Source organism: Excalfactoria chinensis, chromosome 1 (genome assembly GCF_039878825.1).
Source record: "Excalfactoria chinensis isolate bCotChi1 chromosome 1, bCotChi1.hap2, whole genome shotgun sequence".
NCBI lineage: Eukaryota > Metazoa > Chordata > Aves > Galliformes > Phasianidae > Excalfactoria > Excalfactoria chinensis.
Window position 1 is genome coordinate 62,530,559 of NC_092825.1, and position 25,438 is coordinate 62,555,996.

The window sequence follows — 25,438 nt, forward strand, 5'->3', positions numbered from 1 at the left end:
GAGAGAAACACTCAACTGTTTAGCACAGGGTTCTTTGCATCTTTCTCTGAAGCAGAAACAGGGTAATAAATCAGTGACGTGTGGCAGTGCTTCTATTTTTAGGCTGCAATTGGGACACAATAGGATGAAGTTAAAGTGGGGAACATATCAGAAGAACAGACTGAAAATTTCCTGATGCTGAGTTTGGCAAAAAATTAACTTAAACACATGGGTCATGGATATCGTAAAATAGCTGAAAACTAAATAAGAGGACACTGATGCACTTCTGAGAGGAAGTGATGGAAGTGATTTTCTGGCAGGCGCTTCCACTGGCTTTGACGAGCTATTTTGAAGCCAGAAAAAGTTAATATTTCTAGCAGGGGATATAGTCAGAGTAAGATTTTACTCAGTTATTCACAGAACAAAATGTTAATAGGAAAAATAACCAAACTCACCACTCTGATTGTCCCACTGTTGTTCTAAGCTTGTTCTGTCTGATATTGACAACGTCTCATTCCACCAGCCATCAAGATGGATGGTGGTTCTGTGGCCTGGACCAGGACCAGAAGTAGTAGAATGGAGCTGTTGTATTGATGTGATTTGAATAACAAAGTTGCATTGATTTAAAGTCTTACGGTGATTTTAAACCACCTTTCAGAAGACTGTAGAGACTCCTCCAGTAGATGGGTCAGGCCAGATGTTCCCATTTGCCTCAGGCCAAATGAGGTTTGCTGAGGCTGTGTCCTCAGGAAATGTCTGCTGAGCAGCTTCATGCCCATGCAAGAAGTCTGGGGTCCTTGAGATGGAATGGGTTGTGGAATATGTTACAGAGGATTGAAAATTCACTTGAACTGTTAGTCTGGAAAAGAGAAGAGTTGTAGATGTCTGAAATTTTTACAGAGGATGGAGGGGAGGGAGGTGTACTCATCGGGTTATGATTAGATTGGTGTTTTCTTTTTCTATTTCTTGCCCGCCCTTTAGCTTTTGAGTCAAAAAATGTATTCTCAGATACGTGGGTGGACCACTGGAAGTCATGAATGATCTGTGGGGTATTTGAAAGACTTCATGATGTGTCTTATAAAATTATGCCCAGTGTGCTTTTGTGGATAGGTACAGTCTGTTATCAATATGCTTTACATCATTGTCTTGTATATTAATTTGATTTTGTTGTGGCACATAAGGTTTTTACTGTAGAATCCTTACAACAGAACTATGGCAAAAGGAGTTCAACTTTTGTTTCACTGTCCATGATAGAGAATGCCACCAGCCTGAGTGCCAGATTCCAGCTGAGTCTTTCCTCTCTTTTGTCAGCCTATAGCACAGAGAATAGGGGAGGTAATTCAGCGCGTGCATGTGAAACTTCTCAAGTTTGCTGCAACAGTTAGATAAATTTAGGTCAAGCCCAAAGCAAAGCTATCCCTGATCATCCAGGCCTCAAACAGGAAAATACTTTCATTATCAAGGTGGACGTCTGGCAAAATAGCTTTTGGGCCTCTTAGTTCATGTTCACAGCCTCAAAGCCACAACAATTATCAGTTCTGTCTTATGTAATAAAGATTGGTCATGCATAATTGCAGGCTGTTTGGTCTGTATCTTGTGCTGCTTAACCATCTTAAAGGGTGAGGGTGAGTCAATTTGACTTGAGAAAGTCCTTCCATTTCTAACCAGTGTTCAGCGTCAAATGAGGCTGCCAAATGTGCAGTAGGTCTTTTTGTCAAGATGGTTAGTTTGGATCTGTCCATGTGATTGGGCCTATCTGCTAAAGACCTCCATTACATACTTTTTTTTTTTTTTTTTAATAAATTTCAGGCAGATTTCAATATTTAACAGCTTTCTAAGCTTTCTTCATTTAGAAATTGAGAAAATAAAGAGTGTCAAATCCTGATGCTGTGGTGGAGTCCAGGTCCAAATCTAGTGTTTGGCTTTAAGCTCTTGCCCAAAGATTATACAGGAAACTGCTTTTGTCATTCCTATCATTTGAAAACAGGAAGTTTCAGAAATGTCGTGAAGGAGTCAGTTTTCGGGTCTTTCAACCTCAATCTCTGAAACTGTTTTTGGTGGTTGACTTAAGACTACAATGAGACTTTGAATTTTGTTTCAGTGATCTAACAGAACCAAGGCAAATTGAACAAAACACTAAACAACTACCCAGTGCTCAAATTTACACAGCCCTTTAACTTTTGGGCATACTTTTATATGTAAATTAGAATGATTTAGTTTGCATGCGCGCATTTCTTGTAGCAGGCTAGGCATAAATGTCCTTGATCTTCACAAACATGCAGCTGGTGGGCGTTATAACAAGTCTCAGCTTGCTGGGAGAACTCTCTAAAACTAAAAACTATTTTCCGATGTGGATAATAAAATGTTTTCCTGCTCCTTTATATGGTTTTAACAGACTATCAGAGTTCCAATTCCTCTTAACCTGCTTTCCAGATTTCTTGAGAAATCAGAGTTGGGAGCAGAACTAGCTTAGAGCAGTCTAGATTCTGCAGGTTGTAATCAATCAAAGCAGATCAGGGCTTTAGATTGTTCTTATACTCAAACTCTATGGAAGCCTATTATTTGAGATACTTTTGCCATCAAAGCTTGAATTCATCTCTCGAGGACTAGTAATGGAAATTTCATGAAATCTTCCTTTTTGATCTCACTCTGTGAGATGTGTGGCTTGGCCAGAGATCTGATTGTCAGAATGTTCAATTTGTTTCATACTTCATCTTAACATGGGTTGGCGTATCTTATTTGTTTTGTTGGGTGTTGTTTTGTTGTGTTTTTTTTTTTTTTTTTGTTTTGTTTTTTTTTTTTTGTTTTTTTTTTTGTTTTTTTTTTTGTTAGCCTCCAGTTGAAAACGTTATAGTAGGTTGGCTGGTAAAGTTACCACTTTAATAAGAAAATAATATGACATTACGTAATTAGAGAAGTGAGGCATTAGCAAGTGTGTGAAGGCAGTACATAATTTTATGATTATTTCCCTCCTCTCTTTCACTTTGCTCATCCAGCTCTAAGTGAATGTGATAATAAGACAGGCACTTAGACTTTCTCGCAACGCTCAGTATTCCTATAGTTACTGGATTTCAGTTTTTTGTATTTAGATAGACTACACTCTCAACTAGAAGGCTTGTCTTGGTGATTATCTGTTATTTTAACAGAATTCCTGCTTGCTTTTGTCAGCCGAGCATTGTTCAGAACACTTTGTCCTGTCTGCTTTTTCTGGATGTTCCTATTTGTTTGGTGGCTTGGATTTTGCAAATTTATTCTGCATTGCAAAGTAGAACTCAAGGTTGAGTTGTGACTTGCCAAAATGATATATTGTGGTCTTACATGTATCCTTAATGACAGGGGTGAGGCCTGTCCTGTTATTCACAGCATTGGACAACTCTTCATAACTTGGAATTTGAAAATCACACAGAATCACAGAATCACAGAATGACCCAGGTTGGAAGGGACCTCAAGGATCATGTAGTTCCAATCCCCCTGCCTGGCAGGGCCACCAAACTTCCACATTTACTAGATCAGGTTGCCCAGGGCCCCATCCAACCTGGCCTTGAACACCTCCAAGGATGGGGCAGCCACAACCTCCCTCGGCAGCCTGTTCCAGGACCTCACCACTCTCCTAGTAAAGAACTTCCCCCTAACATCCAACCTAAATCTCACATCTCCAATCATTATGGATTAATAATAGTTGTGTTGACTCTCAGACCTGTTTTTGCAATTAGATGGCAAGACCAGATTCATGTCAGGCCACTGAGCAGTCAGATCAGCAGAGCTTGCTGGAGACCTTTTGCTTAGTTTTTTATGTCATTTTTACATATGTACTCTTCAAAAGCTTGCTTACTTTTAAAAAGGTATCTTGCTTAAAGAATGGCAACATAAAGATGATATCTGCAACTACCCAGCTACCTTTGAAGGGAGGAGATAAACTATTGCCAGTTCCTTTGTCTGTACTTCTTTGTAAGTGGAAAGCAGAACTAAATTTTCATTTATGACACTTTGCAGGTGACTTTTAGGAGTCTATTTAAGTACTTACTTGAAAAGGAACTCTGACCTCTGAGGCCCTTTTTTGGCAGGATGATCCCTGCTAGCTTTTGAACAAGATTTGTCCAAGAAAATAAAGGAACTTACAGAAACAAATAATAAAGCAGCACATTTTAAATGAGCTGCCTTCTAAAGACAAATGTTTTTACCCACACCCACATATATGTTAATATACAGAATTAGTCCTAACCTGCCAATAGAAGAAAATACATAACACCTTTCAAAGATGCAAATTGTCAATTAACAAAACAATAGAGTTCTAGCCTTCCTTTGCTGAGGTGCAAATTGATAATAAGATTGCAATGAAAAGCTGGTGGCTTCTATTGAAAATTTAGTTGAAGATGAAGGCTCCCCAAGGAAGAAGGGGAGGGAAAGCAACGAAGTTCTACAACCGGTTCTACACTGGAAGAAACCTGATTGAGGAGCACTGGGATATCAGGATGACTGCTGTAAATGGTGTAGTTTATATACGATTAGTTGTGACAACAGTAACGAAAAGGAGATGGGAAGAATATGAGAGGTAGAAACCACTTTTTAATTCCATACATATCACGTGCCCTACAGTGATGATGATGATGAGAGAAACTGCAAATGCTGCGTGGTAATTTTTCACGTACCGTCAGCAGTCTCACCCTCCCTCTGCCCATTAAACTCCATCATGTATTTATCCTAGCACTTCACACACCCCTGAGCTGCTGCAGGCTGCTACCAGTTTGTTGTATCCCAACTTGCCTCGGATATCTTTTGATCTTTCCAAAGATGAAATTTTGCATAATGACTTCTACTTGTGTTTAAGAACAAATAAAAAGTGAAAGCTAGAGCTACCACCAGCTTTTCTACTAATAAGTTTAGTGTCCAATGCTCAGGACACTGGAAAGTAGGGTTGCATACTGCAGGATTGCGAGAAGTTCCCGTATTATAAGTCAGAGAGGGCTCAAGGAACTGGAGATCTGCTTGGAAGTTATCACTTGAAGGAGAATCTGAAGAAGCGATCATAAATTTCTTCTAATTTCTATTGTCTGGTGCTCTGTGCTTTTGGCCAACTAAGGAGATTGGTGGGTTGTCATGTCCCTTTGTGGTCTCTATGATTTCTGCTGTTAGGTACTGATGAGTATTGCTGCCTTTTACTGGGAGTTTTGTTTCCATTTTGTTTACCAATGACTGATTCCAGACATTGTTTACATTTTAACATCAGCTTTCTCTCAAAAAATCAGCATTATATTCTGTCACCTTCCACAGTTGAGAAAAGAATCAGATGCTTAATTTGGATAGATTCAGCAGGTCTCGTATACGTTCGTTTTAATTTTGTTGCTCTGAAATCTTTTCACTCGAAGTTTTGTTACTATGGGAGCCGAATTTTGGAAGCAGAAGAGTAATTTAAGGATAAGACATTTTATTTATTTATTTATTTATTTTGAATAATCTGAATAATTTGCGGCATTTGACAAATATATCTGCGTATAGTCTGGGATTTTAAGACTGGTATTAGAGACTGTTAATTTGAATCCAGGCCGTGTGATTAAATGCCCTAGATATCTTGGAAAGTTTCAGCCATAATTATACAATTTTAATGAATTTGTTGCTCTTGAAAATGTTGAGTTGACAGCAGCTGAGGATGAAGCCCTGGCTGGCTGCAGACATGATAGGTTGGGCCATGCAGAGTGCCGAGCACAGCACTCAACTCACAAGTAGACTGAGAATCACTCTGTAAATGTGAGACTGAGCTTACCTTCCTGTCAGCAGGGGAACCAGATTTTATTTGGGGGCAACAGTCTAGCAGCAAACACCTGACATCTTCCCCTCATTTCTGGTCAGTGTTTGATGGTGCATGGCTGTCCAGCAGGGTGTTGTCACAGCCCTTGTCATGCAAGGAGGGACGGAGACATTTTGGACGCTGGCACTACTAGTGAGAGGGCTCTTAAGCCTGCATTCAGGGAACGTATTGATCCCTCTTCCAGATGTCAAGTTTTAGTACCTCTTATGTATTTTGATTAGCGCTGAATAGGAGATTTTTATTCTTAGTGATGTAGTGCCTTGTTGCATTTAGCTACCATTTATTATGAACTAGGCCCAGACCTTGAATGTTATCTGACTTCTCTGAAAGCAAGCCCTCTTGAGTGAATGTGGTGTTTGACAAGTAAATAATAGTGTATGGTGCCATCTGAACGTGTTTTAACCTGCTCCGCATAAGTTTCCTTAGCTTTGATGCATGTATTTAAAGTATGTAGGATGCAGGACATGTGAGGATGTGGCACTTTATTTATGCATTCAAAGATTTCTTCTTAGGCAAGATTCATGTTGGTATCACTCTGAGTAGCACTTTATTACCCTGCCTCAGGTACCAAGGGGTATGTAATCTGAAGTTTGGGGGTGGACTTATTTTTCAAATCAAATCCACCAGGTCCAGCACTTTTGTGCCTTTTTGTGTCTTGTGAAGCCTGTGTGATTTCTAACCCTTTATTTCCTCCCCCCCCCCTTTTTTTTTTCTTCTTTTTCCTAAGCTATTCATGTTGGCTGTCGGGCAGGGCAAATCAATCTTTTCTAAGTACTCTTTAATCATAAATCTAGATGTATCAAGTTAGCTATTACCTAACCAGTGGTAGCCAGAAACAGAAAAAGGCAGGAGGGAATAGTCTAGTCATCACGACTGAGCAGTGATTGGGATCACAGGGCTGCTTGCTCTTGACTTCAGTGATAGTTGTAGTTTTCTTGGGGAGCTCCTTTTTTTTTTTACCTTTTTTTCTTTTTCCTTCTCTTTTTCTTCTTCTTTTTTAAAGAGAGGAACTACTTTAGTATTCTGTCTAATTAGCATGCTTTGCAATGTCTGTTTTGTGTGCTCCGAATGTTCATTTCCTTCAGCTTACATTTCCCCTCTGGTTTTCAATAAATCTTGGTGCACCTTTGTATCCTGCCATCTTTTCTGCTATTTTTCCCTAGAGTGTTAATTCCCACCCCCTGAATATCTGTAAAATCAGCATTTTATTTCTTCCCTCCCAAGCAGCTATTGCCATCAGCTGTAATAAAATAATGGCTTTAGATGTGTCCCTTATAGTACATTGACCCTTCTGTCTGATTTATCATTAATTTCCAGAGATTTGTTCCAGCCTTGAACTAATTCCTTCCCCCCAGGGTCTCGAGTTAGAAAACACACTGGAAGTCACCTCCTTGTTCTTTTGTACCTGGGATGTTAGTCATATTGCCAGCCTCCCTGGCACATGGAGGCATTCCAGCGTGGCTGAAGATATGCTGAATGTCCTTTGTTGGCTTCTGTTTTGTGTATAAGTATGTATATACACACATATATATTCAAGCTTCTTATACTTATTTCTGAGCTTGTATCCTGGTAGCACGATTCTGCTTGATTCAGGTGGTGGAGATGAGAGTGCCTCGTGTGTCTGGAGTGCACCTGAAGAGCTGAGAGGGAGTCAAAGATGTCAGTGGCATCACTGAGTGTGAAACACCAAAATACGCCCATGGCAGTGTGCGTATGAAGGCAAAGAGATGTCAAAAGGCTTGTAACCCATCAGAGTGAGCAGCCCTCCTGTTGCCTGTGCTAGAAAGCAGCGTTGCCTCTTGAAAGTTAACACTGTAAATATGACTAGTCCTTTTGGAGGTATTTTCCATGCCGGGGTCCAGTTATGATGTTCTGTTCTTTCTTAAAATCTTAAAATTGCAATCAACTTTTTCCAGGAAAAGGACTGAAAAGGTTGCTGTGTTGGAAGCCATTCTGTTGTAGCCGAGGCTCACTGCAACCCTCTGCTTCTTTCCCATTACTGCATTGTACACACTACTGCTTAGACTATGATTGCAAGTGTAATGTACGCATATCTCTGCCTCTGAAGGCAACAGGAGCTGTCAGTGCTGTCACCCCCAAAAAGTAAATCCACCCTGACCCTGTATTTATGAATTATAGCCCACCTGACACTAAAAAAAAAATAATAGGAAGGGTGAGGAAAATACAAAGTGCAAAGAACTGAAAGTCTTGATACTGATTTAAATACATTTAGAGCTGCTTTGTACAGTTACTAGAGTGGTTTAGTCACCTTTGATCATATACATAAGGTGCATCTATGCATATGAGATAACAAATAATGAAGTGTATGTTCTACATTGCTTCTTGTTTGCAAATCTGATGCTAACTAAATTCTGTAGTAATCTGTGAGGATCTGCAGGCACTTTAGCTGGCAGAGCTCATATGTAGCAACAATACAGACTAATAAACATTTTGAAGGGAAAACGTCAGTTCCATGTTTTTGGTGGGGAACCGGCACATCATCTCTGCAGGTGGTGAGATGCTGAGCTGAGCTATGTATGTGAAGTGGGACCAGCCTGCATTGGGAAGAGTGGCATAACGTAGGCCTCTCCCACAGCAGCAGAGACACCTGATAACTTTTTGGCATTGTTTTGAGGCTGTTGAGAATCAGAGTATTCTTGTGGGATTTGTATTTAAAAGAGGAATTTCCAAATCACTTCAAGGTGGTGATGGGTAAAGTCTACTGGAATGCTGCAGTTTCTGCCTATTTTTGTTAACTGATTCAGCCTTTCGAGGTCATTTAGGGTGGATTGATATGTTCTCATTCTCCGTATGTGCGGCTGTGCAAGGATCCTGCAGATTGCAATAAATGGGGAAAGGGAAGGAGCAGATTGTCCTACCGGAAAGTAAAAGACTCTTGCAGGATTGTGTAGGTTGTGTAATTTGAAGATCAACATTGCTTATGGTGAACAGATGGAGAGGATGATTAGAAGCTACAAGTGCCCTCCTATGCTATAAGCCCAATGTCAGATAAACTACCTCTACAGAAAATTATCACTTTCTGAAATTCTAGGACAACTGTAGGTTGCATTCTATGAAATTGAGAGAGAGAACCGGTGTGAGGAGGAGGAGGAAAGGATGTAGACTGTTAACTGTGTGAGACAGGAAGCTTAGATTCAAGGTGGTTTTAGTTTCTGGGAATATTTGGCATTGTTTTTATGAAACTAAGCCTGAGGAAATTGCCATTATTTCAATCCTGGAGTTCACTGTGGCTGTCATTCGTACAAACCAATGTGATTTATTTTCTTCTCCCCTCATTGAGGCCATGCTCACCTGCCTCATGTGGTCTAAAAGTACTGTTTTTATCACACACCAGAGCACTTATCTTCAAGTCTGACCAAACGATGCATTTTGCAACATAGGGCTGTACGGAAAGTGTCTGAGAACCTCTGGTTGACAGTGGTCTGCCAGTGCATATATAGTGTAACACTGCACAGTGTATAGTTGGCTTTCAAGGTTATGTGTTGTAGGGTTTGGTGTTATTTGTATGTCTGTGTGTGTAATTTTTTGTTGTTGGTTTAAAGATGCATTTACGTAGTGGGTGACAGTGTTGTAAAACAGTGGACAGTGACTGGAGAATAAATGATAGGTATTAACTGAATCTCTTGACTGAGACTGAAGCATATTTCTCTGGGCTTTCCTGGCAAAACTATGTGTGTGTCACCAGGATCCCATTTAGAATCGCTGCTGTGAGAATTAGGAGCACATAAATGTAAAGATGGAAAATCCCATAATTGAGTAAGTACATGCTAGTGTCTGACCAGCACTTGGTGGGCAAAACAGTCATTGTCAGAGCACGTATGGCAAAATGTCTTAATTTAGTTCTTTCTGCAAGATCCGTAAAGGCTGGAATGAAGGTTCTGCTCAATAGGCAGAAAAAATTTTGAAATCAGGAGTGGAATATAAAAATGTATTTTCCAAAGGATGAAACAAACTGAACTAGAGCATGAAGAACGAAGGATTTTATTCGTACTCATGGTTAAACCAGTGAGAGCCGTGTTCGCAAGTTAAGAGTTCCCTGGTGCCAATGGAAAGTCTTATATCACAGCCCTAGAAGCCAGAGTCATCTCTGGCACACGTGTGTAGGATGAAGTCAAAAGCAATGTATGCTCTAGTCCCACCTTCTTAAAACAACAAGGAGTGGTCATCCCTCAGGCTCTTGCTAAGAGGGGAGCCTCTGTTCAGGGCCCAGGGCAGGAGCACCACATATTTATGCATATGTGCTCCAATCCACAAATGGCTCATACACAGTAGATGCTATTTAAAATGCTTCTTACCAGTGGGTAAGAAGCTGGAGGTGTTGACACATATTCTGTGTACTTAAAAGAACATTTTAACTGCTGGCACCCTTTTGCAGCTTATTCTGGATGGTGGGAAGTATAATGGCAAGAATATTTTGCACTAGGAGAAGAGTGAAATGGTTGAAACATGATTGCATATTATTCTGTTTTAGCAGTATGTATGTTTGCTCGTATGTGTGTAAACATACCCTTCAGAATCAGAGTATGCAGCAATATGGAAGATGTTACTGACACATGTGTATAATGTATGGTATTACATACAGAAACTGTTTGTTAAATGAACACTAAGATTGTGAAGTCAGGCACTCAAAGCATGGGAAATGCCAGAATTAGATTTGCCTGCACAACCTTAATTCAGCCCCTTTGTGCATATGCATTATGATCGTCTTTAATTACATGATCACATACCAGACCACTGAAATGATGGTGCTGTCATCAGAAGATATTCAATAGTGTTTTAATCGTTATTGTTCAAGTGGCCCTGTGGCAGGCACATTCTGTTCACATTCGAACCCTATCTTCAAAACAGCTATTCCGTAATGTAATGCTTATAATAAATACATGTGAAAATTGCTAACTTCCTGAAGTACTTCTCTGTGATTTTTATCAATGTATTATCTGAATGTTGTATAGATACTAATTGGTTTTCACAGTATCTCCCTTGGTGGATCCATTTTACAGATAGGAGGGAAAAAAAAAATTGAAAGTTATAAAAACAATTAGCTCAAGTTCCTTGTAGGTGGCTACAATGGGCCTAAACCCCAGCAGCAATCCAGTTCATTTCCGTCTGTCTTAGTCTATGAGGACTGTTCTGAAAGTAATGCCTCCTATTTTATGATGTTGGCCCATGTCAGAGGGAGCTGTTTGTGGTATGGCAGTGGTGGCTGAATCTTCCTACCTGAAACAGGAAGTGAATGAAACAAAGGTGTGTAATTGATTTTCTCCATGCAGAAAAAATGGCATCCATTGACGTTCATTGACACTTGCTGAACATTTGTAGGGGGAAAGCAGTGGATACCAGCACAGTGAGGCAATGAATGGTGCATTTACAGCAACATGAAAGACAAGCCTTATTCTGCACAGTTGTGAACATTTTCCTGAACAAAGCTCACGTGAATAGGCTGTTTTTCATCACTAGCAAGATGCATAGCTAATGGTGGTGACCGTGTTGCAAAATAGTGTTTTGTAGCCAAGAATTTGCTCTATCAAACAGCATTTCTGTATTCTTTGTTGTAGCTTCTATGGAAATAAATAGGAGGCATTACGTTTGGAGCAACTTATGTGTATTCTAGTTTGTCAGAGCGTTTCCCCACCACCTGAAAGTGTTTGCACTCACATACCTCAGAAAAATGCCCTTCCCACTTGGCCTGGAGAAACACTGGGAGAAAGCATTTTCTGAAGCTTAACTGCACTACCTCTCACATGGCAAGAGCCATGAGGAAAGCCAGATACTGAGCTGGCCTGGCGATGCTATAGAGTAGATGCCGGGCTCTTGGAGGGGCTGAGTTTTCAGCATGGTGATTGATGCCATATAGATACAGGCACTTCACCCGATGTTGGCACAAGAGGAGGTTCTAAGTAGAAAGAATCCTTGCTGGAGGTGAAGTTCTCTTGGTTTACTCTGCAGAGCAGAGGAGCTGAGGGGAGGCCTGATGGCGGCTGCAGCTCCTGACAGGGAGCAGAGGGGCAGCGCTGAGCTCTGCTCTGTGTGACAGCGACAGGGCCCGAGGGAACGGCATGGAGCTGTGCCAGGGGAGGGGCGGCTGGGGGTCAGGGACAGGGGCTGCACCACAGGGCAGTGGGCATGGAACGGGATGCACAGGGCTGTGGGCACGGCCACAAGCTGCTGGAGTTCAAGGAGCGTTTGGACATCAGTCTCAGACAGCAGGTTTGAATTTTTGGTGGTTCAGTGAGCAGCCAAGAGGTGAATTTGGTGATCTCTTTGTGTCCCCTCCTGCTTGGGATATTGTGTGATTCTAGGCCTCCGTTCTGTCCGTGTATAGAGGAAACAGAGTTTTGTTTAACTAGAATCCACCCTGTCACTCTGCCTCCATTGGATGTAGAGGGGAAACTAACTTCATCTGGGCCAGATCTGAATTTTTTAAGTGTTATTTTCACTTCACTGTTACTGTCTGAAAGGGTAGCATCAATTCACTCCAGAAAACAGAATCTACAAGTATATGTTCAGGTGCATTAGGTCAGAAAGTGGGGCATGCATCACTAAAGGCTTCCTGCAAAGATTTTGGGTTCTTGCAAAATCATCCTCATTTAGCTTGTGAATCTCTGCTTTCTTCAATTCTCACATTCCTGTACCTAAAAGTAATGAGTTAATGGCCCAGCAGGCAACTTTAAGTGTTCAATTCATGTTCATTCCTAGAGCTGGCTCTTCTTGGGTGATACCCTTCTAGAAAAAACTTGGAATGTGATTGTGTAATTAGAAAGTATTGCGATGCTTATGCATGAAGACTGAAAGCTCATGCCTTTTATGAGTAAATTAGGAATGACTGTATAATCCTAAGTCTAGCATTTTGCAACTGTTGAATGCTCACTTTTATTCAGCCTTTTTATAAATATATATGTAAATATATATATATGTATGTATGTATTTTTGTAATGTAGAACTAGGAAATAAGAATATTGAAGCTCCACTGCCCTTTCCTCTGACTGAGGTCATCGCATAGTTGTTACTTAAAGATACTCAATAGAGAGCTGTGCCACTTGAGCTGGTGGAGTAATTGGTTCTACTAGGCTGGTTTCTGCTGCAAGGATCAGCCACCGAGAGATGCTTCTGTTAGTAGTTTTGGCCATCAGAAATTGGATTGTGCTGGCCACAAACCCAGCATTTACCTCAGGCTCTGGCAGTAGTGTACCCTGGCAGTGTTGACCCATTCTGCTGCACACACTGAATTAGCTTTCTTCTTCACCTGTGTTTGCTTCTCAGCTCCAGCTGACCACATTGCTCCATTTTTCTCAGTGTTGTTTTTTTCCTTTCTTTTGTGTGTCTGTTAGCTTTAGGTCTTTCCATCAAGTCAGATCGCTTCATCTGTCTTTACTATTTGGAAACAAGCAGTGAGGCATGAAGTTTCCCTCTTCCTAGTGCTGCTCCAGTGCTAACATCTGGGAGCTTGCTGGAAAGAGCATTTGGAGGAAAGGCTTGTGAAACCTTTGGGGTGAAGCAGGTTGGCTGGCGTGGCAGGAATGGATACCCAGTGTAACAGGCTCGTGCCTCTGTTAATGCTGACTTTCAGCAGATCTTTTCTGCAGATGTGCAAACTGAGAGCCTTGTCTCCCTCAGAATTACAAAGCATCCAGGTACGCGATAGCAGAGGGCAAGTCTTGAAAGTGTTATATTCCTGAGATAAGTTTCAAGGACAACGGTGCTGTAAACAGTGGTGTAAACTACATCACTTGACAGCCAGGGCAACCTAGGAAAAGGCACGTGTCTAAGGTCATAAATGGTACTGCATTTAGCCGCAGGAGTTCACATTTTTAATTTGAATACTCACTGTTGTGGTGATATTAGCCGCTACATTTAGTATATATAAAATATGTATTTTATTAGGCTATCCCCATTTAGGATTCCATTTCTGCTGGAATGATAGTAAAACTTTGACCAAGTAGCGATATGCTTCCTGCTGATACTTAGAACAGGTGTTTGGGGAGGAATTCAAGCCACATTACAGGGCTTTTACAGCGAGGACAATCATAGAGACATAATTAATTACTCCAGATTTTACTTTATTCTGTACTATGGAGCTAGTTGTGCTGACGGGCTGTATGCACCACAGCTGCTAAAGTAAGAAATGCTGTTTTGCATTCAAGGAAGCAGATTTTCATGGTTGCTTCTGAAATAAGCCAAAATGTAGAAACATTATCAGCGTTATCAGTTTTCAAAACAACTCATATTAAACTGTTATAATTCAAGTTTTGAAGGTGTGCAATACAGCCATAGTGGGAGGTTCTAGTCAGTCTATTGTTTTGGTGATTATATACGGTGAGAAAGGATGAGGATTTGCTTCTTTGCCGACTTTAATACAGGCGAGGTAACTAATTTGATTCTGGACACTCTCATCATGAGTTGCTTGAAGGTGTTCACATTTGCTTATGAAATAGTCCCTTCTGAGCTAAGGAGATGGAAATGAGACACTAAAAGGCTTTCTTGAAGTGCTTCCATGTTTCTCAGCTCAGAACATCACATTTGATATTAATATTAGGTACTGAGGCAAAGTCATCAGGTAGAAAAGGGAGGAAATGTAGAAATAGTCATTTTCTTATGTTTCCTCAGGATGCTATTTTGAGGCTTTAAAAAAAATTCATGCTTTGCTGATGAGGCTGCTGTAAACCGGGGAAGTGGCAGATGTAATTTAAGTCCCAGGGCCTTGCCCTAGAAGAGGTCCAATACTGGCAGCATACATATTGCTTATATGTAAGCGAACAGATGGATACATTTGGTCAATTCTGCTGGGTTCATATGGAAACCTTCAGAATTTTTCTTAGTATTTTCAGTAGAATACTTAAATCTGTTTTCTGCTGAGAGTCAGTAGTTGCCCATGACAAGTGCTTTTGTAGCTTTGATAGGGAGCATTTCTTACTGAGGAGTTCAGATTAGATATGCTGTCCCTCCTTGCGAAAGCTGTCCTTCCCCAGCTGTTCCTTCCCCACCATGCTCGAGGACCAACTCAGCTACTGGAGGAGTGAGCTGGATTTTTCTCAGCTTCTGTGCCAGCAGAACTGTCAGCTGAGTCTTAATCATGGAGTTATTACTGGTAGTGAAAATGCAGGAGAGAGAAATCCAGCTTGCTTTTCAGATGCTAGATTGATTGCGGAGACGAGTTTTGGTTTTGGTTATTGTTGACGAGGGGGAGAGGAAGGAGGAGATGGCGAGAACAAAAACATCGTATTTTTGTTAATTAAGAAAAACACTAATTTTCTGATACTAATTCGTGTTAAATTCTTGCTGACAGTTTTTGATGGCTCTCAATTCAAAACAACTGAAAGCAATCAAATGAAGGGAAATGAATAGAGAATCGAAGAGGAGGGGTGAAGCTCTGTTAGAAGTACACAGCTTGTTAGTACTGAGTCTGGGGGAAAAAAAAGGTGAGATTAATCAGTAGTGCCTAGAACTTGTGTTTTGAGAGTCCTCATAGGTCAGTAGGTGTGCACATATGTAATTATCTAATAATATATGCTATCTATTGCATCATGGAATAACTGAGCCTATCAGGGCATTATTGTCCAGCTGCCTATTCTCGAGGGTATAGCATTTAAAAATATACAAATTGAGTTCCAAGACACTATCAATGACAGCTCAGTTTAGCATTAAGGTTCTTAAAGAAAATTACTCTTGCATTTTGAATCACGTAAGAAGTGGGATACTTCTATCAGAAAGTTTTAGTTTTAAAGCTTTCCTGAAAAGCTGTAAACAAAGCAGAGAGAAAAATGAAATCCCTGATATTAAAAGCATGTTTCTATGAAGATTGCAGTTATGTGAGTGCTTCTTTCTTTTTCTTCTTTTTTCTTTTTTTTTCTTTTTTTTTTTTTTCTTCTTTTCTTTTTTTCTTTTTTTTTTTTTTTTTCTTTTAATGAGACAATTTAGATATTATGGACAATTCTTATTTTTATTCATTTTTTTATTTTTTTATTGAAAATGGGGATTAGAAAAGAAGAGTAGAAGCTGAGCTCACTGGGGATGAGAGAGAGAGAGAGGGCATGAATTTGGCAAAGTAACCTCTCTGTACCCACCTCATCCTCTTGAGCTCTATGTGCTTCCCGTGTTGAAGAAAATGGCCATCTCTCCATATGCGTTCCACACATTTTGTGTTGATAATAGTGGGTTTGGGGATTAACATCAGAACACAAGATATGGTCCAATACAGAAAGATCCGTCTATACTATTTTAAACGCACTTGTTAACAAAGATTTAACTGTCACTTCATTCTCTGCTATTCATCATATTCACACATGTGGGATGGGCATTAACAGATTGAGTTACATCTTTTCATTTCAATTCTGTAGCAGCATCTCTATGCAGTAATATTTTATGTAGTAATAATTTTCTTCCTATTACAGATTTTCTAACTGTGTTAATGGCAACAGACTGGCCACAGAGACATTCGTGAGAACTACCTTTGCAGTGACATTTAAACAATTTATTTGATCTTGCTTTTGCATATCAGCTCATGCCTTTTTTTACTCTGTTGTCGACCTTAGGAGAACACTGTATATAATTGTGGGTCTTTCAATCACATCTAAGTTTACAGAAAGCTATGCAAATTTCTGCAGTGTGTTATTTCTGAAGTCTTTGATATTTGCAGCGTGTACGTGGTCAGGTGGATATCCCTTGACTGCATGGATATGTTTAAGTAGAAGCTGCCCAGCAGCTCCAAGGCTGGTTGCTGAGAGCAGCTGTGACTTAGCTAAGGATGCTGTCTCTTAAGGGCGTGTAGCAGTTGGAAATCTACCTGGGCTTGCTTACCTAAAAGCGGGAGGTGCTATCAATATCCACTTTCTCTGTATGCTAATAGAAAAAAAACCAGAACAGAAAGGGGTTGTTGGCATGGGCATTCTACGTATCTCACAGTTTACCTTGTTGTAAATAATTATCAGTCGTAATTTAGAGAAACTGAAATGTACAGATTTGTGGCTGAAGGTTGTTATTGATGTGGGAGTGCTGTTGGCTAAAAGCCTAAAATGAGGACTTTTTGCTTTGTGAGGACGTATTTCATGCTGTGCTTGATGCAGCTTCACCCATACTTGACCATTTGCAGGAGAGCTCTTGGAATGAGCATGGTTAAAACCAATTACTGGTACTATTGTTGCTATGACCTGCATCAGTTTCTATCAGAATCAAAAATTCTGGTCTAAAGAGTCGCTGTAAAACCGTGTGAGCCACAAAACAAGGAGAATGAAAAGTAAAAAGTTATCTCAGCTAATTGGAAAAAGTGAGCTTATCAGTTAATCAATTAGCATATCTCATAGAGCTGATTTCACAGAATTTTTTGTTCCGTGGAAGTGATTGGGAAAAATTTAAGAGTGCTGCTGAATTTTTACGTCAACACTAACATTCCCCTTCATTAAAATATGTATTAAAAGCACTGGACTCTAACATACTGGAAATGTTTATATTATATATAAACATATATATATATAATATATATATTATATATTATAATACAACAGGATTACCTGTTGTATTATGGCCCTTATCTGACAAACCACCTGAAGCACACGATTAATCTCTTCAATTTCTGTTGAAATAATTAGTTCTCACTAAGAGATAAACTCATGTGTTTTAAGTTTGTCATAAATGTTTGTAGGATGAAGTACAACTTTATTTACTGTATTTCCTGCCTCCCTTCATTTCCCAACCCTAACTGTGAAAAGCAGAGTTACTGCCTCAGAAAGCGATGTAAAAGGAAATCTGGTCGCTTCAGTGGGTCAAGCAGCTGTCCTTAGTGTGTGTTGTCATACGGTGTGTTGTTACTGGATTACTGAACTGGTTTCTTTGTCCTCATGTAATAGCCTGTCTACAAACGATAATAATCACGGTATGTGTCACATTTTGTTCTCTGAAGCACCAAAGATTCTCTGTTGAAGGGGAAAATTCAAAGCAATCATCAGTTCTCCTAAAATTGTCGGTTTTGGTTTCCACGTTCATACCAATTTAGTGCCTGGGTCTGATTTTTCCATTATCCTGCATCTTATATGCAACCATAGTTTGCTGTCTGATATGAGTAGTCCAATGATAAGACAAGGGAAAATCAAGCTTTCTGTCCTAAGGGTAAAGAAAATTATATGTAGTTCAACTTTCTCAAGTGACAACATTCATTAGGCTGCTACTACGGACAACTGTGTGTAGGCACTGATAATTCGGTATTTTCAGGGCACTTCCAGTTAGAAGAATCACAAATCAGTTGTTTGTAGGATATATTTTCTTGGTGATTCCTTCATGTGTAGCTTTTAAAAAGTCATCTGTGGAAATCTGCAATCACAGGAAACGAAACCAAAGGTCTTCTCAGACTTTCCTCTGATTCGCTATTTCTTTTGCCTTCTTCCTTTGGATGTGTGCTGCCTAAAGCTTGCTTGGCCTGTGCCTAACTGTATGCAGTCCCATCTGGTGTCTCCGTTAGGTCCAGTCTGACTGTTGCAGAGCAAAGAGTATCTCACCCATCTCTAGAGCAAAACAGAATAGAGATAAAACGTGGAGTTGGAGATACGAGTGTCAGGAATATAGTAGCTCTTTCTACTGTGTTTTTTTTTCCCCCTTCTATGATTTGTTATTTTTTGCCTTTTTGTTTTTTGTTGTGTTTTGTTTTTTTGTAATCGAGTTTCATTTGTTTGGGCAAGTTTCTTGCCATTTACCTTTGCATTTACGTCTCCTATTGATTGGCAATTTTTAAACTGTTTATTGTGCTCTTTTGTTTAGCTTTTCAAGAGCTAAAACAAAAGCCACCAGGCCCTGTGAGGGACACATTTGCATGCGGCGAGCGTTGCCCGAGGAAAAAGTAATTGCTAATGCATATTTATGTGGCACAAATTTGCCATTTGTTTATGCATAAAATTATCAATAGTGCAGGGCGGCCCAGCCGTAGAAAATGGTGACCTTTTTAGCTTAATAAATAGAAATCAGCTGTTATTGTGAAGAGATCAGCCATTTATTCCGTGTTGAGGGACACTGTCGGGAAAATGTAGATTGGTGCCGGCAATATCATTAAATGGAAGGCCAGTGACCCTTTCGGTATAGTCTATTATACTTTATCTAATAGGGGATAAATGACTCTGGTTGGCAAATAGATTTAAAAAAAAACAACCAACAACACCCCTCTTATTCCTCAGCTATATGACCAGGTAGTAACAGGTAGTAGATACTGAGGAGGTGATGTTGCACAAACCTGCTGGTGGTATTTTTCTAGCAGAAATGGGACTTTAAGAAAAATAATAACAAAACCAAGGAAAAAACCACCACCAGCACACACAAACACAAAACAACCCCCAAACTCATTCTATTTAAACCAGTTTTGACCATTTGGGTTTGGAGTAGATACAGTGACTGAGGCCAACCTGTGTTTCTTCCACATTTGCATCACCAGAATTTTCCAGATTATAAGTCAAGACGCTGAAGGCCTCATTTGCCAGATGGCTGCTCAAGAGCTGTAGCAAAAGTCTTGTGCTTCTCCCCTAATTTACTTCAACCTTAATGAGCAGATTTTGGACTTGAAGATTTTCAAGACTCTCTGCCATAAACCTCAGGAAGTTCATGTGAAAATGAAAGTACATGCTAAAACCCCTGTGTTTCTCTTGTTCTGCTCTCTATAGCATGCTACACTGTGCATAACTGGAAGCAGGTTTATCCTCCCCAAAGGTGAAACATGGAGAGATGTGAGTCACAGTAACTGTAAATGATTGTGCTTTCTGTGCTTTTGTGTGACAGGCTGGGCGTTTGATTCTTTACCCTTGTGTAATATCCAGTAGATGTTTGTGATGGCAGTATTTTATTTCTGAAGTTCTCTGTTAGATGATAACGGGGCTGACTATGAGGAGGAGGGTTACAGTGCATAAGATGAGATCCCACCCATTATCAGTGTGGGACTGCCTGCCTCCAGCTCCTGCTTTCAGAAGCACTTCCTGTTATCCTGTGATGGGAAAAGGGCAGATCAGAGGCTTTGCTCTGTTTGCTTCCTAAAGACCTATCACAAGCTAAGGTCATCATTGCAGAAAAGCCACCACAACATTTGTTTTTGAGTGGCATCTTCCTGATGGCCTCAGTAAAGCTGCAAAGAGGTGAACAGGACACAGAAACCTGCCAGCTGCATCTCTGGAGGTTGGGCTTGAAGGCATGAGCCTTGAAGGCTGTGTCAGTCTGTTGTTTTCATCACTATGCAAGTTCAGGAATAGTTGTTGTTTTTTGTTGTTGGTTGTTTTGTTGTTTTTTTTTTTATAAAAATGAATAGTGCATAATATAGATAATAAAACATGGTATAGGATATATTACAGAGTATATATAATGCAGTACACTATAAAACCATGACAGAAGACTTTGTTGAGAATGTGTGCTTCTGTTCTCATCTTCCTTATGCCAACAATTTCCTCTTGTACCAGGACAGTTCTTGTGTCTCCTGATTGTGTTTCTTCATGCATTTAACTCCTATGCACAGAACTCTTGCCAATTTCTGCAATGCTGCTCTTGCAGTCATCCCAAATAATGGTCCCAGACCAAGTTGCAGAAACAGAAGTACAGTCAGACATGTTATGGAAACAGAGAGAAAGTCAAAGGAATGGTTGGAAGTATAAATCTTCCTGGGTACATCCTATGAAAACCAGAGTTATGGTGAAATGAAAATTAACTGCAGAGTGAGATATAGGTTTCTCAACATGGTGACAGATCCTCTTTTGGCTGGTTCTGTCACTCCACTCAGAACCATAATCAACAGCCAAGGTTTCTGAAGTCTCTGTAAGCATTCAGGGACCGCATCATCTTCTTGTTAATAAAGTGCTATAATTAGATGGTATTTTTACCTTTAAGAACAGATTTTTATTATTACTTAAATCGGCTTATTCCAAGTCTGTGGGGCTTTTTCCCCCCACAAAGGGTCCTTTCCCATACAGATATCCTGAGCTCTGCTCCTGTAGAAGCTCTTTGTCTATACATCAAGGCTCACAACCTGTCATTAGCCTCGGTTTTGCTTTCTCTTTCTGAACAGTCATAAAATAACCCCTTTGAAGTATGGGTTTTTGACAGAACTAGAAATATTTACATAGATAAAATTAACAAGTAGAATATTCTTAAGTGCATTGTGTGGAAAGAAGCGGGGGACCCACACTGTTATAAATTAACCTGGCTCTAGCTGAAATTCTAGCTCAGGACATTATTGCTGTTTTTCCAGTTAAAGTGGTGGTGGTAGTTATTTCTGCTTGTTTTTTGTCCTATCTATGCCTGCTTAGGTGCTTCGGTCTATTTGTGGTACTTTGAGGAACTAGTAGGGCCTACTGTCTGGTAGGTCTCACAGATCCATGTTTGTTTGTTTGTTTTTTAAATTATATTTATTTATTTTTAAATGAAATTTTGCTGATTTATCTTCACTGAAGACTGATATTTTCTTTTCTCTCTCTCTTCTTAAACATAATTAATTTGAAAAGCCCGTCGAGATACTTACCTTAACAAGAGCAGGATTCATGTTTGAGGAAACTTGTGTGCAAAACATTGAGAAAACATTTTTGTTTTCCTCGTCTGACTGCTCATAAACAAAATAGGAAATGTAAGTTTATCTTCAGAAAGTCTTCTTGCATGCAGAAGTCAGCATTGTACAAGGAATGGGCATCTTTTGAAACCTCTTCCACCAGCCTACCCTTAGTGCCTCTTGTGCTCCCTGGGTGCTGTGAGAGCTGTAGGGCCAGCAAAGCAATTACATGCAATTCAACCAATAGAGAAAGTGCTTGGGTTTAGATATGGAGGTTACTGACTTTACGATTTGGTTGTGGGTTTCTAGATGCTTCCTTTTTTTTTTTTTTTTTTTTTTTTTAAACTTTATTCATCATCTGCAGGGGATGAGGTGGGGTTTGGGATGTCACACTGCCCAGCTTTAGTGGCTGAAGTGTTGGGCTTTCAGTCAGGGAAGGTATCATCTCAGGAAGCTCAAGTGTGACTCAGAGTCCCACAGTGTGAATAACCCTCCTAGCCATTGAGTGACAGCTTAAAGTAAAGGCAAATGCAGAGGACTTCGTGCTCCCAGTCTCATCCTTGCACCACTAACCATGCAAAACAGTCTAATCATGCGGGCATCTTATACTGGTGATATAAAAACAGAATCAGCAAGCGTTGGTTTGGTGTTCAAACTCTTCAGAAGAACAGGAATATGTAGTTCTATCTTCCTCCTAGTTTGAGCTTCATATTGATTTATCATGAGAAGAGGTGCCACTTGAGTTCTAATAATGTCTAGTTTTCTTTCTTTCTTTCTTTTTTTTTTTTTTTCCTTCTGTTTTGCTATTACATATTTCTATGGCAGCTTTTACGTGTGATATATTTTGGGTCACTCATTAATTTACACCAGTCTCTGTTCTGCAAAAAAGAGTTCACAAACTAAACAAAAAGGAATGAGGAGGGGGAAGTCTAGCACAGTCCAGGCTTTTGTTTCATGTTTTGGATGCATTTTCTTTTTAAAATAAAATTGTTGATATGCATTTGCTTTTATTTTTCTAGCCCTCCTCTTGCTGATGACCGGGTTCCTGTTTGATCCTGTTTATAAGCTTCCGAAGACTGAAAATAACCTCAACTCCTCTGCATCAGGTAGGAAAACAAAACCCTATGGAGACACACTGCAATTACTCTGGAGCAATATAGAAGAGTGGGGTGTAAAGGAAGAGCTTGTGGGAACAAAAAGGAGAAGGTTACTAGGTTACCACAAAAGACATTAGTGTACAGAATTTTCCTCACCCACTCTTTCGGACTATGGAGGAGGGGAAGGAGTGGGCATATCTGTAAATGAAAAAAGGCTGTTCCCTATGATGCATAATTCAAGTGTCGATGCTTAAAGTTTATCTGTGCTATCTGTTACTTGTTCAAGCAGCACTGTCATTCTATTACAGCGTGTTCAAAACCTCCCAAAATACAATTTTGAAAGTTATAGAGGGGATGAGTTCAATTTAAAAATTTACTGGTGAGATTGAAAAAAAAAAAATCCCTAAATTATTGTAAACTTCTGTATATACATGTGTGTGTATATATATATGCACATATAAATATATATAAAATCAGTATTGATGTCTAAGTAGAAATATAAGCACTATATTTCTTAGAAACACTTTATAAAATGACATACCTTGCACTTAGGGAGAGTGGGTGGAAGAGAATTTGGTTTAATGTTACTGTTGGCCTGACAGGAGCCTCAGCTCAGGTAATGCCACAGTTAGAGCATCACCTCAATCCTGTAGTAGTCTATGCTTAACCTGGCTGCCATGAATAGTAAATATTTGCAAAATTACAGGTTGATGGTCAAGTACCTCCTTAAGGTGTGTTTTAGTTTCGTTTTAATGTTCTTTATCTTGCTGTCAGGAAGAGTGGAACTTGTGCAATGATTCTAAGTGCGATGAGATTGTCCTAGGGTTAGGCTTCATCTAGTCTATCAAGTTGCAGTCATAGTCAGATAGTCACATGGTATAATTTGTCCACATGCAGAGGGCTGTTCCATGGTTCTTGCTGGGACAAAATTTATAATTAACTCCAAATGTGGGTGTGTGAGAATAAGGGATAATATTCTGGTGTAAATCAGTCGTTTTATGCTTTGTAGTGAGGTCATAGGAATGTACGTGTGATGACAATCCAAGTTGCAGCACTTCAAAATGAGTGATTTAACATCGAAAAGTTTTGTGATTCACTTTTCTCTTTTCTAATTGTCAGAAGTCAGATATGATATTCATGCATTTCTTCCTCTTCTAAGTAATCTTATCAAAGAAGAAATCACTAATTTACCAACCAGTGCTTAATAATCGAGGAAGTGAAACTTCTACTTGAGAGGAAAAAAAGAGTAATTCTTTGCTGAGTTGCTGAACAATTTTAAATAATGTAAGCTCTCCATGTACTGGGCAAATGACTGTGTTTTTTTATGGCTTTCATTCTGAGAAGGGGTCAACAGCCTTTGAGAATGAGCCGCTTTGTTGACAAATCTGTCCACTAAACCGAATGGCATTAATTAGAACGTCAAGCAGCAGATCCTTACTTTTTGATGTGGGTGGGGTTATCAGCAAAAAATTTATAATAAATTTGATTGAAGATGATTTTAAAAGGTCTGCCACCTGTAGATAAAAATGCATTACTACACATGATAATTACCAAGACTGAAGGCCGTGACATGATCCATTGACCTTTTGAAATCAAAACACTTACTATAATGAAAAAAAAAGGCACCAATTTCTCCAGCGATGTTAAAATAGGACTTGTCTATATATCCAACTGTATCGGTGCACTGTAATATATCTAGGGAAAAAGACACTTAGGATTATCTGTTAGACTCAAGTTCCCCATCTTCTCCTCTGTGGACTTATAAATCTCTGACTGATTTTGTATGTGTTGAGAGATCTTTTTTTGATCTAATGAAATTGCTAAAAATATTCAGGTGTCTGAGACGGGAGCAAAACATCTCTGAGCCACCCTACAAAAATAAACTAGTTTTGTGTGCGCAGGATGAAAAGAGTACAGGAACAGATTTCAGCTTCAGGCTTTCTAGAGGGGCATTTGCGGTGAGGGAGGGGAGAAATAACCCAGCAACTATCATTGTAAAAATTATGAAAAGTGCTTTGATGGTCCTTTTTAAAGTCAGTTCGCTAAATGGGGGCCAAAGCAAAAGCCTGAAAGGCAACTCGTAGCTTGCCGTTAACAGCGTAATCCCATTGCTGCTGTTTGAGATTGAGAATGAGCGTTTCTGCGTGCAGTAATGGTGAGAAAAACTAAAGGGAAATAAAGGATGCGAATGAAAGATTTTCTGCTTTCATATGAGTACTTGGAACACCAAGCAAGCGAAGAAGCAGCAATTTTAGCTAAGCTTAATGTAATAGAAGACCACTGCACCCAAACTGTCTCAGCAGAACTTCCTGCATAATTAGATTGTAAATCTTCTCAACTGAGGAAGTTTTGCCCAGGGTCAGATTGTCTAAGTAATAATCCATTCTACATAAATTAGAAGATTTGAACTGCTGGGATACCTTATTACATTAGTTTTGTTTTTATTCCTAATATAACTAAGGAGAACAAATGCAACAATTCTTTTTCCTTTTCTTCTTTTTAATTATGTTTCATCTCTTTAACTTTCGATTACCTCAGAAGGCCTTTCCTTGTAGGTTTTGGATTTTTCCTGGGCAATGATGATGAAGTTGCAATCTAGGCAAATTAATATATTTTTAATATACTTTCGAAAGCGATACTAGTGAATCTTTTGGCCACCAGATTGTGTGATATCACTTCCTTTGTGAAGTATTTACCGAGAGATGCTGCTGCTCCCTTATTGTGTTTGTGTTTTCTGTGATGCTGAAGTTTTACCTCACACTGTGACTCCTTTGTTCTGCAAAGAATAGAATTGCCATCTTGAGGGTAAGAATTAATGGACATCAATTTACCAACAGTTAAGATTTTAATTCAATTATTTTCTTCTAGTAAAATGAGACTGTGCATACTCAACTTGCATATACAGCTGTATGTAAAAGTGGTAGGGGGTTAAATCCCGAGGTCATTTTTCAGTTAAAAATCACCACTGGGATTTCAGCATTTGACTTACACAAAGGGAACAATTTGCAGTGTAACACCAATTAATGTGTCTTGTTAGTC

General features: G+C 39.6%; 1 protein-coding gene across 1 annotated transcript in view; it reads left to right on the forward strand.

Annotated features, from left to right (window-relative positions):
• Nucleotides 1-25,438, forward strand: part of SOX5 (SRY-box transcription factor 5) — a 642,538-nt gene that overhangs the window by 128,837 nt on the left and 488,263 nt on the right. The window contains exon 2 of the mRNA XM_072349118.1: nt 22,322-22,408. The gene's annotated coding sequence lies outside the window, so the exon portion shown is untranslated. The remainder of the gene's footprint in view (nt 1-22,321; nt 22,409-25,438) is intronic.